At 44.7% G+C, this 20100-nt stretch overlaps 2 long non-coding RNA genes across 3 annotated transcripts in view; both read right to left on the reverse strand.

The window, feature by feature from the left end:
• Window positions 1-20100, reverse strand: part of LOC121834394 — a 169817-nt gene that overhangs the window by 121574 nt on the left and 28143 nt on the right. The gene's annotated exons all lie outside the window — the stretch shown is intronic.
• Window positions 15641-16986, reverse strand: LOC121834395. Its single transcript, XR_006077182.1, has 2 exons — window positions 16619-16986; window positions 15641-15871 (listed from the first exon to the last, which is right to left on the reverse strand). It is a non-coding gene; the product is annotated as an uncharacterized LOC121834395 (long non-coding RNA).

Genomic DNA, 20100 nt, shown 5'->3' on the forward strand with positions numbered 1-20100 from the left:
TAAATCCCGCCACCTGGTGCCTTTTGTTTTACCATTGAAAATATTGAATTTCTGAAATCTATATTACGACCTTGAATTTACGATATCAAATGGGGGACACTTGTTCCCAGCCGCCCCTGGACTGGACAGAGACCGATTTCTTTTCTTGTGTGATGCGAGTTTCGCGAAATAAACGGCGTTTGAAAGTTTTCACATCGAAGCCAGCCATTCGCTTTCCTCACTTTAGGCACCGATCCTTTCTTCGATCTCGCTTCATTAATACTGGTCGTATCTCGTCACCGCTAGCACCGATGTGTTCCTTGGTCTTTCTAGACTCTACGGACACCACTTTGAACGTGTGTAATAAAAGGTTTCGCGATGCTACGACGCTTTTGCCGTGGGCATGGTCATGGCGGCCAATTCTAATTTCCGAGCCTGTGTTCGGACCTCCGAGGCTGAATTTTCGTTTCCGAGACGCGATGTTGGTGTCAAACGTGAGCACGCGTTCCGTAGAAGACCCGACGACTGTAGTTTGCCTCTGATCGAGTCGATGGTTTACTGTGCGAGCACTGATGCGACTTCCCGCACGAAAGCAGTCATTTTCAGGTTCGATATTGCTCACCGCTTCATCATTTGCTACCACAATTTGCTTTTTTGTTCTGAAGCGCTCCCTCGGGTAAAAGGAACGTTCGCTATGCGCGCGAGATTATTTTAATTCATTCATCTCGTGCGGCGCGCGCTCGGCGGAGCGGCTGGTCGTTTGAAGGCTCACCAGAGCGCGAGCAAGACTTCAAAGAGCTGCCGCTCGCTCGTAATTAGAAAACCATTATAGGTACGTACAACTATCAAATTGTTGGGGAAGGGTCTCGCACCAGGTAGGACTGTTTGTGTGTCAAATTTCTTCGAGATAGCAAACGCAAAAGTTGTTTTATCGACCTATTAAAACCGCTCGGAGAACTCGGCTGATTTCTGGTGTTTTTTTCTGTTTTTTTTTTTTTTTTTGCGCGTTCTTTTTGTAGTGTTAATTCTAAAAGAGGGATGCCGTAAATATCGCCTAATACCTCAACAAAAAACAAAAGTCCGAAGAAAAAAAAAAAAACAAATTTTCTCGGGGGATTGAACTAAGATCCTGCTGTGTACGAAGCGCACATCTTACCCACTGAGCTAATCCACAGCTCGGAATAGGGTGTTTACAATCCGTTTTATACGAGACCCAATAGGCGACTACTGCCGGCACTTTTTCCCCCGCCGGTTATTCTGCCGGCTGCCGGCAGAATAGACACTTCCTTCATTAATACTGGTCGTATCTCATCGCCGCTAGCACCGATGTGTTCCTTGTTCTTTCTAGACTCTATGGACACCACTTTGAACGTGTGAAATAAAAGCTTTCGCGAAGCTACGACGCTTTTACCGTGGGCATGGTCATGGCGGCCAATTCTAATTTCCGAACCTGTGTTCGGACCTCCGAGGCTGAATTTTCGTTTCCGAGACGCGATGTTGGTGTCAAACGTGAGCAGGCGTTTCGTAGAAGACCCGACGACTGTAGTTTGCCTCTGATCGAGTCGATAGGTTACTGTAGGAGCACTGATGCGACTTCCCGCACGAAAGCAGTCATTTTCGTGTTCGATATTGCTCACCGCTTCATCATTTGCTACCACAATTTGCTTTTTTGTTCTGAAGCGCTCCCTCGGGTAAAAGGAACGTTCGCTATGCGCGCGAGATTATTTTAATTCATTCATCTCGTGCGGCGCCCGCTCGGCGGAGCGGCTAGTCGTTTGAAGGCTCACCAGAGCGCGAGCAAGACTTCAAAGAGCTGCCGCTCGCTCGTAATTAGAAAACCATTATAGGTACGTACAACTATCAAATTGTTGGTGAAGGGTCTCGCACCAGGTAGGACTGTTTGTGTGTCAAAAGGGTACTAATAAGGAAGTGTGTTTTTACATTGAGACAGCTCGTCTGAAAAATTGTATTCTTGGCCTAAATAAAGTCTGAGGTCTCAAAAAGAAATGAGCTGATTCTTGTTTTTCTGGCGCAGTGAAGACTCGTTAAATGTGTCACTTCTTTTTTATTTATGTCTTCAGGCCCCTGCTGTCCACCTCGGGAAAAGGTTTGTTCCTGCAGAGCTTTTTGTATACATGCCCCTAGAGTACAACTGGCCCCACACTCTTTATTTTCCCCCCTTGTGCTTTTTCTGGTGCAAGATGAGCTCGACTGAAGCATGAGTAACCTTCTAGCTTGCTACCTGTTCAGTTTGAACCCTCAAGCTAAGTCCGTTTTCACTTGACGGCCAACATCTGAACGCAGGCGCTGTTTCTACCTCGAAGCAAAACTACGCCCTTTGCCTCAGTTTCACGTCCATTCTTTTGTTAGGGTGGTCTTTCCCAGAGACGGTGAGGACAAATACAGGTCTGCGCCGCAAGAGGGACTCCACAAATCACTTTTGAGCTTTTTCTAGACATGCCGCCACAGTACAACCGCTCCCACACTCCTATATCCCTTGTGCTTTTTCTGGTGCAGGATGAGCTCGACTGAAGCATGCGTAACCTTCTAGGTTGCTATCTGAGCAGTTTGAACCCTCAAGCTACGTCCCTTTTCCCTTGACGGCCAAAATTTGAACGCAGGCATGGTTACTGCGGGATACCAAAAGTCTGCCTTTTGTCTCCGAGGGACGTTCATTCTGTGTTATGGTCGTCTTTTCCAGAGACGGTGAGGACAAATTCATATCTGTGCTGCAAGAGGGCCTCCACACAACCCTACAGAGCTTTTTGTAGACATCTAGAATAATTAATCATCTTCATAAATACCGACTAATTTCTGCAAACCAATATGGATTTCAGAGAGGTAAATCCACTGAGTCAGCTTTACTTAACGTTCCGAGGAAAACTTATCAGCAATATAGAAAATCAATCCTACACTATAGGCATCTTCGTAGATTTCAATAAAGCTTTTGACTCTATCAAGCATAATATTCTCTTTGATAAACTGCCACACTACGGAATTAGAGGCATTTCACTTGAACTATTGCGCAGTTATCTGACAAATCGTAGCCAGTTTGTGGTAGCTAATAGTATAGAATCGGACACTGAACATATAAAATTTGGTGTTCCGCAAGGATCAATATTAGGACCTATACTATTCCTTCTTTATATCAATGACATTGTTGCTATCCCCCATACGCCAGACATAGTACTTTACGCCGATGACACGAGTGTTTTTTTTTCATCCAGGGACCTATCATCTCTTATTCCTGTCACAAACGCATGGCTCAAAAACTTATCGAAGTGGCTTGATGCGAATCAGCTGCTTCTAAATGTTGACAAAACAAAATATATTGTTTTTTCCTCAATTAACAGACCAGTTAACCTTACTACCGAAATTGTATTCCAGTCACGGTCACTAGAAAGGGTTACCGAATACAAATTCTTAGGCATACATTTTCATGAAAACCTTCGCTGGACATGTCATGTGAATTTTGTGAAGCGTGACATCGCACAGTCTATTGGCATGCTGAATAGATTTCGTGCCTTATTACCAATGTGGCTAAAACGTCAGCTCTATTTCACTACTGTTCATTCTCGACTGCACTATTGTTTACTTGTCTGGGGGGTTACATCTAAATGTAATATGACTAGTTTGCACTTAATGCAGAAAAAAAGTATACGATTTATTGAAAACCTATCAAGCCGCGATCATACATTCCAATACTTTGAGAAACATCGTATCCTGAATATTGAGGCACTGTATAATCAACGATTGTCTGAGGTTATATTCTCCCAAGTTAAAACTCACCGTGAATTATTCCTTTCTACATATACGAATACTGATACACACTACAATTTTAGAAATACAAACTTTATAAAAATCAGAACCAGAACAAATTACGGTACGCAATTACTATCTTGGCAGATTCCCAATCTTCTCAACCTCCACCCTGGCTTGATCGATATAATCGATCATAATTCAAACCTCTTGACTTTCAGAAAAAAATCAAAAACATATTTTTTACTTTCCGCATAATACTGTGGTCTTCTAAATTATGTGTACAGATGTAATTGTAGTAATGTAGTTCATATATTTTTGTTGCATGTTGCGAATTATTTATTTTTCATTGCAAGAGCGTATGTAGTGTAGTGATCTAGTTACTGTGTATTTTTTGTTTTTGTTTATGGTTAACTATAGCACTCTACCACTAGTCTGCCTGCTGCATCTGCTGCATCTGCTGCAAGTGTAGTCTGGTGCTAGGGGCCTGGTCAGGTGACTTACTGTCACCTTTTGCCTCAGCACCATGACAATCCTGTATTGTCAAAAGTTCCAATAAACAAACAAACAAACAAACATGCCCCTACAGTACAACTGGCCCGACACTTTCTATTTTGTCCCCTTGTGCACTTTCTGGCGCAAGATGAGCTAAACTGAAGCACGAGTAACCTTCCAGCTTGCTACCTGTTCAGTTGGAACCCTCAAGCTACGTCCCTTTTCCCTTGACGGCCAAAATTTGAACGCAGGCATGGTTACTGCGGAATACCAAAAGTCTGCCTTTTGTCTCCGAGGGACGTCCACTTTGCACAGCCAGGATAACGCTGTCCGCAGTCGTGCTGAGACGTCCTTGCTACGGCTTGGCCGACACATTTGTTTTCTCGGCTTCTGTACTTTCCCACGTCGGCTTGTTTCAAGTCCAGCTACAGCATTCTTGTCGAATGGTACCTGTGAGTTCTGAAGGCTTGATGTCGACCTGTATTCTCTGCACAGCCCCCTACGGGGTTCTGCAGAAACCCCTGTCTCAGTAAATCACGTAGGTTTTCAATGAAGTGTGTCTCCACATCTTACGGGGCTGGGCAAGCAACACCGAGGACACAGTCTTCTTGTCTGCAGTGCCTCTTTATTCTCAGACACTACAAAACCCCACGCCACTGTTCAAAGGCTCGAAAAATCAGGACTACCTTCAGCTTTTGCGTTCGTACATAAACTTTGACACCAGCTGTGTTAACCAACCTGGGCTCGTTCATTACAGGAGGAAAGCAAGCACTCGTATCAAAAATGAATCGTCGCTCTAGCACTCTTAGTTTCCTAGACATGAGCAGTACATAAAAAACAGCCGACTCTCTTATTAGGCCAACATTAATGTGCTTTTCTGGTTCAGTTATGAAATAATCGCAATAGAACCATTTGTATTTACTGTGCAGGCCGTTTCTTTAATGCAACTTCTCAATTACCTAAAAGAAATGGTAATCTGAAGAGTCATCTTTTTTCACTAAAAAAAAACAACAAAAAAAAACAGAAAAAACACCAGAAATGAGCCGAGTTCTCCGAGCGGTTTTATTAGGTCGATAAAACAACTTTTGCGTTTGCTATCTCGAAGAAATTTGACACACAAACACTCCTACCTGGTGCGACACCCTTTCCCGACAATTGGATAGCTTAATGGTTTTCTAATTCCGAGCGAGCGGCAGCTCTTTGAAGTATATCCATCCACTTGTGCTCGGGACACCCTCCCTGTTGATCGATGAGTCTCGATTGAGATGAGCTGACACGGTTTCACTGCACACACATGTTCCTATGATGTTGTTTTCACGACCACAATCGATGAATGCACTCCAGCGGTCTTGAATATCCACGGGCGAACGATTGAACTTGGTCGGGCTTGTTAATTTCCGAGCAGAGTCCCAAAACCTGTGTTCGCGAATATAACGAGTTCTAGACTAGCTGGAGCGATGAAATTTTAACCGTGCGTCTAAATTCAGAGCGCGATCATTCGCTGCGAATTAGAACTTTCTAGCTATCGTAGTTTTCTTTATACGAGCATAGGTGAAATCAAAACATCGTACAGTGAAAGCCTTACTTTCACGTAAACTTCTGTTGATAACTTTCTTTTTAGAATACCTACATCGATGAGACGCGCCTCGAATGTTCCTCGGAACATAATCTTACTCCCTGGTTAAAATAAATGTCCTAGCTAGCCTACTTTCCGAGCTTCGTGCGATTGAATCACCTCCGGTTGCGAGCAAAACACGCGGCAGCCATTTGCTTTTTTTGCAAAAACCAAACGAGAACCACGAATGGGCGGTAAAATTCTAAATACTTCACCTAAATAATTTAAACTTGTTGTGGAACACGTGTCTCGACGACGTCGTTTTGAAAAATAAGACGATTCCCGTAATTCTAAGTTTGGTTTTATTAAACCAGGGCTGTGTTTCAAATCTCACCCTAACAAACCCGAGTTACTCGGGCGGATCGTGTCACGTGACAGCAGAAATGAAAGAACGCTGGACGCAGGCAGGTTTCAAAACGCCAGGTGTACAGAAGCTTTACCTCGCAGTATGATTTCGTTAATTTTAAAACACGGCCAGGAATTACATTTTTTATGAATGAATAGATAGATGACCCGTTTCGAATGAATGGATCCATGAGTGCGGCTGAGCGATTCCGACCGGTCGGTAAATCCCGCCACCTGGTGCCTTTTGTTTTACCATTGAAAATATTGAATTTCTGAAATCTATATTACGACCTTGAATTTACGATATCAAATGGGGGACACTTGTTCCCAGCCGCCCCTGGACTGGACAGAGACCGATTTCTTTTCTTGTGTGATGCGAGTTTCGCGAAATAAACGGCGTTTGAAAGTTTTCACATCGAAGCCAGCCATTCGCTTTCCTCACTTTAGGCACCGATCCTTTCTTCGATCTCGCTTCATTAATACTGGTCGTATCTCGTCACCGCTAGCACCGATGTGTTCCTTGGTCTTTCTAGACTCTACGGACACCACTTTGAACGTGTGTAATAAAAGGTTTCGCGATGCTACGACGCTTTTGCCGTGGGCATGGTCATGGCGGCCAATTCTAATTTCCGAGCCTGTGTTCGGACCTCCGAGGCTGAATTTTCGTTTCCGAGACGCGATGTTGGTGTCAAACGTGAGCACGCGTTCCGTAGAAGACCCGACGACTGTAGTTTGCCTCTGATCGAGTCGATGGTTTACTGTGCGAGCACTGATGCGACTTCCCGCACGAAAGCAGTCATTTTCAGGTTCGATATTGCTCACCGCTTCATCATTTGCTACCACAATTTGCTTTTTTGTTCTGAAGCGCTCCCTCGGGTAAAAGGAACGTTCGCTATGCGCGCGAGATTATTTTAATTCATTCATCTCGTGCGGCGCGCGCTCGGCGGAGCGGCTGGTCGTTTGAAGGCTCACCAGAGCGCGAGCAAGACTTCAAAGAGCTGCCGCTCGCTCGTAATTAAAAAACCATTATAGGTACGTACAACTATCAAATTGTTGGGGAAGGGTCTCGCACCAGGTAGGACTGTTTGTGTGTCAAATTTCTTCGAGATAGCAAACGCAAAAGTTGTTTTATCGACCTATTAAAACCGCTCGGAGAACTCGGCTGATTTCTGGTGTTTTTTTCTGTTTTTTTTTTTTTTTTTTTTTTTTTGCGCGTTTTTTTTGTAGTGTTAATTCTAAAAGAGGGATGCCGTAAATATCGCCTAATACCTCAACAAAAAACAAAAGTCCGAAGAAAAAAAAAAAAACAAATTTTCTCGGGGGATTGAACTAAGATCCTGCTGTGTACGAAGCGCACATCTTACCCACTGAGCTAATCCACAGCTCGGAATAGGCGTGTTTACAATCCGTTTTATACGAGACCCAATAGGCGACTACTGCCGGCACTTTTTCCCCCGCCGGTTATTCTGCCGGCTGCCGGCAGAATAGACACTTCCTTCATTAATACTGGTCGTATCTCATCGCCGCTAGCACCGTTGTGTTCCTTGTTCTTTCTAGACTCTATGGACACCACTTTGAACGTGTGAAATAAAAGCTTTCGCGAAGCTACGACGCTTTTACCGTGGGCATGGTCATGGCGGCCAATTCTAATTTCCGAACCTGTGTTCGGACCTCCGAGGCTGAATTTTCGTTTCCGAGACGCGATGTTGGTGTCAAACGTGAGCAGGCGTTTCGTAGAAGACCCGACGACTGTAGTTTGCCTCTGATCGAGTCGATAGGTTACTGTAGGAGCACTGATGCGACTTCCCGCACGAAAGCAGTCATTTTCGTGTTCGATATTGCTCACCGCTTCATCATTTGCTACCACAATTTGCTTTTTTGTTCTGAAGCGCTCCCTCGGGTAAAAGGAACGTTCGCTATGCGCGCGAGATTATTTTAATTCATTCATCTCGTGCGGCGCGCGCTCGGCGGAGCGGCTAGTCGTTTGAAGGCTCACCAGAGCGCGAGCAAGACTTCAAAGAGCTGCCGCTCGCTCGTAATTAGAAAACCATTATAGGTACGTACAACTATCAAATTGTTGGTGAAGGGTCTCGCACCAGGTAGGACTGTTTGTGTGTCAAAAGGGTACTAATAAGGAAGTGTGTTTTTACATTGAGACAGCTCGTCTGAAAAATTGTATTCTTGGCCTAAATAAAGTCTGAGGTCTCAAAAAGAAATGAGCTGATTCTTGTTTTTCTGGCGCAGTGAAGACTCGTTAAATGTGTCACTTCTTTTTTATTTATGTCTTCAGGCCCCTGCTGTCCACCTCGGGAAAAGGTTTGTTCCTGCAGAGCTTTTTGTATACATGCCCCTAGAGTAAAACTGGCCCCACACTCTTTATTTTCCCCCCTTGTGCTTTTTCTGGTGCAAGATGAGCTCGACTGAAGCATGAGTAACCTTCTAGCTTGCTACCTGTTCAGTTTGAACCCTCAAGCTAAGTCCGTTTTCACTTGACGGCCAACATCTGAACGCAGGCGCTGTTTCTACCTCGAAGCAAAACTACGCCCTTTGCCTCAGTTTCACGTCCATTCTTTTGTTAGGGTGGTCTTTCCCAGAGACGGTGAGGACAAATACAGGTCTGCGCCGCAAGAGGGACTCCACAAATCACTTTTGAGCTTTTTCTAGACATGCCGCCACAGTACAACCGCTCCCACACTCCTATATTCCCCCCTTGTGCTTTTTCTGGTGCAGGATGAGCTCGACTGAAGCATGCGTAACCTTCTAGGTTGCTATCTGAGCAGTTTGAACCCTCAAGCTACGTCCCTTTTCCCTTGACGGCCAAAATTTGAACGCAGGCATGGTTACTGCGGGATACCAAAAGTCTGCCTTTTGTCTCCGAGGGACGTTCATTCTGTGTTATGGTCGTCTTTTCCAGAGACGGTGAGGACAAATTCACATCTGTGCTGCAAGAGGGCCTCCACACAACCCTACAGAGCTTTTTGTAGACATCTAGAATAATTAATCATCTTCATAAATACCGACTAATTTCTGCAAACCAATATGGATTTCAGAGAGGTAAATCCACTGAGTCAGCTTTACTTAACGTTCCGAGGAAAACTTATCAGCAATATAGAAAATCAATCCTACACTATAGGCATCTTCGTAGATTTCAATAAAGCTTTTGACTCTATCAAGCATAATATTCTCTTTGATAAACTGCCACACTACGGAATTAGAGGCATTTCACTTGAACTATTGCGCAGTTATCTGACAAATCGTAGCCAGTTTGTGGTAGCTAATAGTATAGAATCGGACACTGAACATATAAAATTTGGTGTTCCGCAAGGATCAATATTAGGACCTATACTATTCCTTCTTTATATCAATGACATTGTTGCTATCCCCCATACGCCAGACATAGTACTTTACGCCGATGACACGAGTGTTTTTTTTTCATCCAGGGACCTATCATCTCTTATTCCTGTCACAAACGCATGGCTCAAAAACTTATCGAAGTGGCTTGATGCGAATCAGCTGCTTCTAAATGTTGACAAAACAAAATATATTGTTTTTTCCTCAATTAACAGACCAGTTAACCTTACTACCGAAATTGTATTCCAGTCACGGTCACTAGAAAGGGTTACCGAATACAAATTCTTAGGCATACATTTTCATGAAAACCTTCGCTGGACATGTCATGTGAATTTTGTGAAGCGTGACATCGCACAGTCTATTGGCATGCTGAATAGATTTCGTGCCTTATTACCAATGTGGCTAAAACGTCAGCTCTATTTCACTACTGTTCATTCTCGACTGCACTATTGTTTACTTGTCTGGGGGGTTACATCTAAATGTAATATGACTAGTTTGCACTTAATGCAGAAAAAAAGTATACGATTTATTGAAAACCTATCAAGCCGCGATCATACATTCCAATACTTTGAGAAACATCGTATCCTGAATATTGAGGCACTGTATAATCAACGATTGTCTGAGGTTATATTCTCCCAAGTTAAAACTCACCGTGAATTATTCCTTTCTACATATACGAATACTGATACACACTACAATTTTAGAAATACAAACTTTATAAAAATCAGAACCAGAACAAATTACGGTACGCAATTACTATCTTGGCAGATTCCCAATCTTCTCAACCTCCACCCTGGCTTGATCGATATAATCGATCATAATTCAAACCTCTTGACTTTCAGAAAAAAATCAAAAACATATTTTTTACTTTCCGCATAATACTGTGGTCTTCTAAATTATGTGTACAGATGTAATTGTAGTAATGTAGTTCATATATTTTGTTGCATGTTACGAAATATTTATTTTTCATTGCAAGAGCGTATGTAGTGTAGTGATCTAGTTACTGTGTATTTTTTGTTTTTGTTTATGGTTAACTATAGCACTCTACCACTAGTCTGCCTGCTGCATCTGCTGCATCTGCTGCAAGTGTAGTCTGGTGCTAGGGGCCTGGTCAGGTGACTTACTGTCACCTTTTGCCTCAGCACCATGACAATCCTGTATTGTCAAAAGTTCCAATAAACAAACAAACAAACAAACATGCCCCTACAGTACAACTGGCCCGACACTTTCTATTTTGTCCCCTTGTGCACTTTCTGGCGCAAGATGAGCTAAACTGAAGCACGAGTAACCTTCCAGCTTGCTACCTGTTCAGTTGGAACCCTCAAGCTACGTCCCTTTTCCCTTGACGGCCAAAATTTGAACGCAGGCATGGTTACTGCGGAATACCAAAAGTCTGCCTTTTGTCTCCGAGGGACGTCCACTTTGCACAGCCAGGATAACGCTGTCCGCAGTCGTGCTGGGACGTCCTTGCTACGGCTTGGCCGACACATTTGTTTTCTCGGCTTCTGTACTTTCCCACGTCGGCTTGTTTCAAGTCCAGCTACAGCATTCTTGTCGAATGGTACCTGTGAGTTCTGAAGGCTTGATGTCGACCTGTATTCTCTGCACAGCCCCCTACGGGGTTCTGCAGAAACCCCTGTCTCAGTAAATCACGTAGGTTTTCAATGAAGTGTGTCTCCACATCTTACGGGGCTGGGCAAGCAACACCGAGGACACAGTCTTCTTGTCTGCAGTGCCTCTTTATTCTCAGACACTACAAAACCCCACGCCACTGTTCAAAGGCTCGAAAAATCAGGACTACCTTCAGCTTTTGCGTTCGTACATAAACTTTGACACCAGCTGTGTTAACCAACCTGGGCTCGTTCATTACAGGAGGAAAGCAAGCACTCGTATCAAAAATGAATCGTCGCTCTAGCACTCTTAGTTTCCTAGACATGAGCAGTACATAAAAAACAGCCGACTCTCTTATTAGGCCAACATTAATGTGCTTTTCTGGTTCAGTTATGAAATAATCGCAATAGAACCATTTGTATTTACTGTGCAGGCCGTTTCTTTAATGCAACTTCTCAATTACCTAAAAGAAATGGTAATCTGAAGAGTCATCTTTTTTCACTAAAAAAAAACAACAAAAAAAAAACAGAAAAAACACCAGAAATGAGCCGAGTTCTCCGAGCGGTTTTATTAGGTGGATAAAACAAATTTTGCGTTTGCTATCTCGAAGAAATTTGACACACAAACACTCCTACCTGGTGCGACACCCTTTCCCGACAATCGGATCGCTTAATGGTTTTCTAATTCCGAGCGAGCGGCAGCTCTTTGAAGTATATCCATCCACTTGTGCTCGGGACACCCTCCCTGTTGATCGATGAGTCTCGATTGAGATGAGCTGACGCGGTTTCACTGCACACACATGTTCCTATGATGTTGTTTTCACGACCACAATCGATGAATGCACTCCAGCGGTCTTGAATATCCACAGGCGAACGAATGAACTTGGTCGGGCTTGTTAATTTCCGAGCAGAGTCCCAAAACCTGTTTTCGCGAATATAACGAGTTCTAGACTAGCTGGAGCGATGAAATTTTAACAGTGCGTCTAAATTCAGAGCGCGATCATTCGCTGCGAATTAGAACCCTCTAGCTATCGTAGTTTTTTTTATACGAGCATATGTGAAGTCAAAACATCGTACAGTGAAGCCTTACTTACACGTAAACTTCTGTTGATAACTTTCTTTTTAGAATACCTACATCGATGAGACGCGCCTCGAATGTTCCTCGGAACATAATCTTACTCCCTGGTTAAAATAAATGTCCTAGCTAGCCTACTTTCCGAGCTTCGTGCGATTGAATCACCTCCGGTTGCGAGCAAAACACGCGGCAGCCATTTGCTTTTTTTGCAAAAACCAAACCAGAACCACGAATGGGCGGTAAATTTCTAAATACTTGACCTAAATAATTTAAACTTGTTGTGGAACACGGGTCTCGACGACATCGTTTTCAAAAATAAGACGATTCCCGTAATTCTAAGTTTGGTTTTATTAAACCAGGGCTGTGTTTCAAATCTCACCCTAATAAACCCGAGTTACTCGGGCGGATCGTGTCACGTGACAGCAGAAATGAAAGAACGCTGGACGCAGGCAGGTTTCAAAACGCCAGGTGTACAGAAGCTTTACCTCGCAGTATGATTTCGTTAATTTTAAAACACGGCCAGGAATTACATTTTTTATGAATGAATAGATAGATGACCCGTTTCGAATGAATGGATCCATGAGTGCGGCTGAGCAATTCCGACCGGTCGGTAAATCCCGCCACCTGGTGCCTTTTGTTTTACCATTGAAAATATTGAATTTCTGAAATCTATATTACGACCTTGAATTTACGATATCAAATGGGGGACACTTGTTCCCAGCCGCCCCTGGACTGGACAGAGACCGATTTCTTTTCTTGTGTGATGCGAGTTTCGCGAAATAAACGGCGTTTGAAAGTTTTCACATCGAAGCCAGCCATTCGCTTTCCTCACTTTAGGCACCGATCCTTTCTTCGATCTCGCTTCATTAATACTGGTCGTATCTCGTCACCGCTAGCACCGATGTGTTCCTTGGTCTTTCTAGACTCTACGGACACCACTTTGAACGTGTGTAATAAAAGGTTTCGCGATGCTACGACGCTTTTACCGTGGGCATGGTCATGGCGGCCAATTCTAATTTCCGAACCTGTGTTCGGACCTCCGAGGCTGAATTTTCGTTTCCGAGACGCGATATTGGTGTCAAACGTGAGCACGCGTTCCGTAGAAAAGTATGTGTAAGGCTTCATTCTGTGGTGTTCTGATTTTGCATTTCCGCTTGTATAAAGAAAACTACGATAGTTGGAACGTTCTAATTCGCAGCGATGTGTTCCTTGGTCTTTCTAGACTCTACGGACACCACTTTGAACGTGTGTAATAAAAGGTTTCGCGATGCTACGACGCTTTTGCCGTGGGCATGGTCATGGCGGCCAATTGTACTTTCCGAACATCTGTTCGGACCTCCGAGGCTGAATTTTCGTTTCCGAGACGCGATGTTGGTGTCAAACGTGAGCACGCGTTCCGTAGAAAAGTATGTGTAAGGCTTCATTCTGTGGTGTTCTGATTTTGCATTTCCGCTTGTATAAAGAAAACTACGATAGTTGGAAGGTTCTAATTCGCAGCGATGTGTTCCTTGGTCTTTCTAGACTCTACGGACACCACTTTGAACGTGTGTAATAAAAGGTTTCGCGATGCTACGACGCTTTTGCCGTGGGCATGGTCATGGCGGCCAATTGTACTTTCCGAACATGTGTTCGGACCTCCGAGGCTGAATTTTCGTTTCCGAGACGCGATGTTGGTGTCAAACGTGAGCACGCGTTCCGTAGAAAAGTATGTGTAAGGCTTCATTCTGTGGTGTTCTGATTTGGCATATGCTCGTATAAAGAAAACTACGATAGTTGGAAGGTTCTAATTTGCAGCGAATGATCGCGCTCTGAATTTAGACGCACGGTTAAATTTTCATCGCTCCAGCTCGTCTAGAACTCGTTATATTCGCGAAAACAGGTTTTGGGGACTCTGCTTGGAGATTCAAAACCCCGACCAAGTTCAATCGTTCACCCGTGAATATTCAAGACCGCTGGAGTGCATTCATCGATTGTGGTCGTGAAAACAACATCATAGGAAAATGTGCGTGCAGTGAAACCGTGTCAGCTCATCTCAATCGAGACTTTTCGATCAACAGGGACGGTCTCCCGAGCACGAGTGGATTGATATTCTTCAAAGAGCTGCCGCCCGCTCGTAATTAGAAAACAATTATAGGTACAACTATCAAATTGTTGGGGAAGGGTCTCGTACCAGGTAGCAGTGTTTGTGTGTCAAATTTCTTCGAGACAGCACACGCGAAACTTGTTTATTCGACCTAATAAGACCACTCAGTACTGGAATGATTTCGGCTGTTTTTCCAGTTCTTTTTTCAGCGAAAAAGAAGACCGTAGGCTAGCTAGGACATTTATTTTAACCAGGGGAGTGTGATTATGTTCCGAGGAACATTCGATGCGCGTCTCATCGATGTAGCTAATAAAGTTATGAGCAAAAGTTTGTGGTCGGTGATGTCCGAGCAGAGTCCCAAAACCCGTTTTCGCGAATATAACGAGTTCTAGACGAGCTGGAGCGATGAAATTTTAAACGTTTTTCGATATTGCTCACCGCTTCATCATTTGCTACCACACTTTGCTTTTTTGTTCTGAAGCGCTCCCTCGGTTAAAAGGAACGTTCGCTATGCGCGCGAGATTAATATAATTCATTCATCTCGTGCGGCGCGCGCTCGGCGGAGCGGCTGGTCGTTTGAAGGCTCACCAGAGCGCGAGCAAGACTTCAAAGAGCTGCCGCTCGCTCGTACAACTATCAAATTGTTGGGGAAGGGTCTCGCACCAGGTAGGAGTGTTTGTGTGTCAAATTTCTTCGAGACAGCACACGCAAAAGTTGGGGCCAGTTGTACTCTAGGGGCATGTATACAAAAAGCTCTGTAGGGTTGTGTGGAGTCCCTCTTGCAGAACAGATGTGTATTTGTCCTCACCGTCTCTGGAAAAGACGACCATAACACAGAATGAACGTCCCTCGGAGACAAAAGGCACACTTTTGGTTTGGCGCAGAAACAACGCCTGCATTCAGATTTTGGCCGTCAAGGTAAAACGGACGTAGCTTGAGGGTTGAAGCTGAACAGGTAGCAAGCTAGAAGGTTACTCATGCTTCAGCTGAGCTCATCTTGTGCCTGAAAGTGCACAAGGGGAGAAAATAGAAAGTGTGGGGCCAGTTGTACTGTAGGGGCGTGTCTACAAAAAGCTCTGCAGGAACAAACCTTTTCCCGAGGTGGACAGCAGGGGCCTGAAGACATAAATAAAAAAGAAGTGACACATTTAACGAGTCTTCACTGCGCCAGAAAAACAAGAATCAGCTCATTTCTTTTTGAGACCTCAGAGTTTATTAGGCCAAGAATACAATTTTTCAGACGAGCTGTCTCAATGTAAAAACACACTTCCTTATTAGTACCCTGCCATGAAAATCTCACAGTTCGTATAGTGTTCTTTTTTTTTTACCTAGGAGCTAGCTAGCACGATTTCACACATATGTTGCTCGCAGAGAGTTGTCACAATCGGTGTTTCCCATCCCGCGGTCTTTGATGAAGCACAGGTGAACACACATGTTGCTCGCAGAGAGTTGTCACAATCGGTGTTTCCATTGAAGCGGTCATCCGCAGCTGAAGAAGACTCGGGTCAGGAGGCCATTGGTTTCTTGAAACGGAGGGCCAGCCGTGCAACTCGCTCGAGCTGCACAAAAGACAAAACAATCTTTAGCGCCCTACATTCAAAAAGATACGCGAAACGATCTCACGCCAAATATATTTTTTAGGCCAGGCTCGCAGAATTGTGGAATGCCTTTTTCCCCCCTATTATAGTTTGATCGCACACCTCAATTTCAAAATGAACCTTGTCATCTCCTTTCCCGAGGCAGTATTCCATCATTTCGCGGCGGACGCGCTTTAGAGCTCAATTATAGAGTATACACTTTATAGTGAAAGCTTTCTTTGCCGAGCATAGACCTATCAAGAAGCAGTTGGATGAAATATCGGTATTCGACGCGGGTCTTGCTCGCGCTCTGGTGAGCCTTCAAACGACCAGCCGCTCCGCCGAGCGCGCGCCGCACGAGATGAATGAATTAAATTAATCTCGCGCGCATAGCGAACGTTCCTTTTACCCGAGGGAGCGCTTCAGAACAAAAAAGCAAATTGTGGTAGCAAATGATGAAGCGGTGAGCAATATCGAACCTGAAAATGACTGCTTTCGTGCGGGAAGTCGCGTCAGTGCCCGTACAGTAATCCATCGACTCGATCCGAGGTAAACTACAGTCGTCGGGTCTTCTACGGAACGCGTGCTCACGTTTGACACCAACATCGCGTCTCGGAAACGAAAATTCAGCCTCGGAGGGCCGAACACAGGTTCGGAAATTAGAATTGGCCGCCATGACCATGCCCACGGTGAAAGCGTCGTAGCTTCGCGAAAGCTTTTATTTCACACGTTCAAAGTGGTGTCCATAGAGTCTAGAAAGAACAAGGAACACATCGGTGCCAGCGGTGATGAGATACGACCAGTATTAATGAAGGGAGATCAACGAGAATGCTTCCCTTAATAAATAGTTCAAAATAAAATTGAGTGCCTCCTGGCGGAGGGCAGACACACTAGCCGAGGCGAGTGGTGTGTCTGCCCTCCACCAGGCAGCGCGATCCACTTTCCCGACGTTTTTGTGGCTAGGTGGCGTAAGCTACCGCCGGATCCAAAGGGCTCAGCCGTATTTATCTATCCATCCATCCGCCGTTACCAAGTTGCGCGCGCACACGCTTCTTAGTAACCCGTGGCAACGGTTACTTTTTTTTCCTTCTCTTTGTTTGTCCCTCCCCCCCCCCCCCCGTTTCTTTCTTTGGCCCGCTAATTGCTTGTTTGTTCTTTTGTCTTTCTCTTTCTTTCTTTCTCTCTCCTCCTCGCTCATCCTCCTCCGCTTTCCTTTGTTCCGAGAGGCCGGCCCCAGTGTGGTTTCGGTTGTGCTTCGGAGCAGTCGCGTAGTCACCCGTGTCCAGCTCCTGCTTTGTTCTTTGTTCCGAAATCGGTCTTCTTCTTCTTCGGACCCCGAACGTCGCCTCACGGTTCCTGCCTTCGTCAAAGGGCCTCCTTTCGTTCGAAACATTGGGGTAAGTGTACGTCCATTATACTATCCTTTAATTCGAGTTTTTGATTGCCTCGTTTCTTCCCCTTATTCTGAGACGGCGCCAGGGATCCTCTGGACGCGGACTGAACGAAAAAAAGCGCTTTTATTCGAGATTTCGCTTCTCCGGGATAATATTTGCCGAAATAAAGTTGACTGGGTTTTTGAGCTAAGTTTCAGAGTGCTCAAAGTGTCAGTCTATAAATGCGAATAAAGAATAGCTCCCCACTGCTGCTCCAGAAACGAAGTATATTTTTTCTGCGACTGTTATTTGCTCCGTGCGACGTCGTGTGTTGCCGTCCCCACGTCGCTGCAGATATGGCGCTTTCTAAACTGAAACGCGTCGACATTCCTGCTCTTGTTTAAATCATACGCTGCTATAAAAATCCCTCTCTAACTCAATGACTGCTTGGCCGTGAGGGAAAGTGCGCCCTTGAGTATTAATTAGGCGCGTACAGAAGCTTATTTAATCGCAAACTAAGGCGCTAATTGTTCCCTACCTCTCGTCCGAAGCAGGGACTTGTAGCACGAATTGGTGATTTTTTGTGATTTTTTGAAGGAGCAGGGGAGGCACGTTTAGAGCGAAATTCATGCATTGGCCGTGTGGGAAAGCGCGACTTTGAGTATTAATTAGGCGCGTACAGAAGCTTATTTAATCGTAAAATAAGGCGCTAATTGTTCGCTAACTCTCGCCCGAAGCAGGGACTTGTAGCACGAATTGGTGATTTTTTGTGATTTTTTGAAGCAGCAGGGGAGGCACGTTTAGAGCGAAATTCATGCATTGGCCGTGTGGGAAAGCGCGACTTTGAGTATTAATTAGGCGCGTGCAGAAGCTTATTTAATCGTAAAATAAGGCGCTAATTGTTCGCTAACTCTCGCCCGAAGCAGGGACTTGTAGCACGAATTGGTGATTTTTTGTGATTTTTTGAAGCAGCAGGGGAGGCACGTTTAGAGCGAAATTCATGCATTGGCCGTGTGGGAAAGCGCGACTTTGAGTATTAATTAGGCGCGTACAGAAGCTTATTTAATCGTAAAATAAGGCGCTAATTGTTCGCTAACTCTCGCCCGAAGCAGGGACTTGTAGCACGAATTGGTGATTTTTTGTGATTTTTTGAAGCAGCAGGGGAGGCACGTTTAGAGCGAAATTCATGCATTGGCCGTGTGGGAAAGCGCGACTTTGAGTATTAATTAGGCGCGTGCAGAAGCTTATTTAATCTAAAATAAGGCGCTAATGGTTCGCTAACTCTCGCCCGAAGTAGGGACTTGTAGCACGAATTGGTGATTTTTTGTGATTTTTTGAAGCAGCAGGGGAGGCACGTTTAGAGCGAAATTCATGCATTGGCCGTGTGGGAAAGCGCGACTTTGAGTATTAATTAGGCGCGTGCAGAAGCTTATTTAATCGTAAAATAAGGCGCTAATTGTTCGCTAACTCTCGCCCGAAGCAGGGACTTGTAGCACGAATTGGTGATTTTTTGTGATTTTTTGAAGGAGCAGGGGAGGCACGTTTAGAGCGAAATTCATGCATTGGCCGTGTGGGAAAGCGCGACTTTGAGTATTAATTAGGCGCGTGCAGAAGCTTATTTAATCGTAAAATAAGGCGCTAATTGTTCGCTAACTCTCGCCCGAAGCAGGGACTTGTAGCACGAATTGGTGATTTTTTGTGATTTTTTGAAGCAGCAGGGGAGGCACGTTTAGAGCGAAATTCATGCATTGGCCGTGTGGGAAAGCGCGACTTTGAGTATTAATTAGGCGCGTACAGAAGCTTATTTAATCGTAAAATAAGGCGCTAATTGTTCGCTAACTCTCGCCCGAAGCAGGGACTTGTAGCACGAATTGGTGATTTTTTGTGATTTTTTGAAGCAGCAGGGGAGGCACGTTTAGAGCGAAATTCATGCATTGGCCGTGTGGGAAAGCGCGACTTTGAGTATTAATTAGGCGCGTGCAGAAGCTTATTTAATCGTAAAATAAGGCGCTAATTGTTCGCTAACTCTCGCCTGAAGCAGGGACTTGTAGCACGAATTGGTGATTTTTTGTGATTTTTTGAAGGAGCAGGGGAGGCACGTTTAGAGCGAAATTCATGCATTGGCCGTGTGGGAAAGCGCGACTTTGAGTATTAATTAGGCGCGTGCAGAAGCTTATTTAATCGTAAAATAAGGCGCTAATTGTTCGCTAACTCTCGCCCGAAGCAGGGACTTGTAGCACGAATTGGTGATTTTTTGTGATTTTTTGAAGCAGCAAGGGAGGCACGTTTAGAGCGAAATTCATGCATTGGCCGTGTGGGAAAGCGCGACTTTGAGTATTAATTAGGCGCGTACAGAAGCTTATTTAATCGTAAAATAAGTCGCTAATTGTTCGCTAACTCTCGCCCGAAGCAGGGACTTGTAGCACGAATTGGTGATTTTTTGTGATTTTTTGAAGCAGCAGGGGAGGCACGTTTAGAGCGAAATTCATGCATTGGCCGTGTGGGAAAGCGCGACTTTGAGTATTAATTAGGCGCGTGCAGAAGCTTATTTAATCGTAAAACAAGGCGCTAATTGTTCGCTAACTCTCGCCCGAAGCAGGGACTTGTAGCACGAATTGGTGATTTTTTGTGATTTTTTGAAGCAGCAGGGGAGGCACGTTTAGAGCGAAATTCATGCATTGGCCGTGTGGGAAAGCGCGACTTTGAGTATTAATTAGGCGCGTGCAGAAGCTTATTTAATCGTAAAATAAGGCGCTAATTGTTCGCTAACTCTCGCCCGAAGCAGGGACTTGTAGCACGAATTGGTGATTTTTTGTGATTTTTTGAAGCAGCAGGGGA

Source organism: Ixodes scapularis, unplaced genomic scaffold, assembly GCF_016920785.2.
Source record: "Ixodes scapularis isolate PalLabHiFi unplaced genomic scaffold, ASM1692078v2 ptg001131l_1___fragment_1__unscaffolded, whole genome shotgun sequence".
NCBI classification, from domain to species: Eukaryota; Metazoa; Arthropoda; class Arachnida; order Ixodida; family Ixodidae; genus Ixodes; species Ixodes scapularis.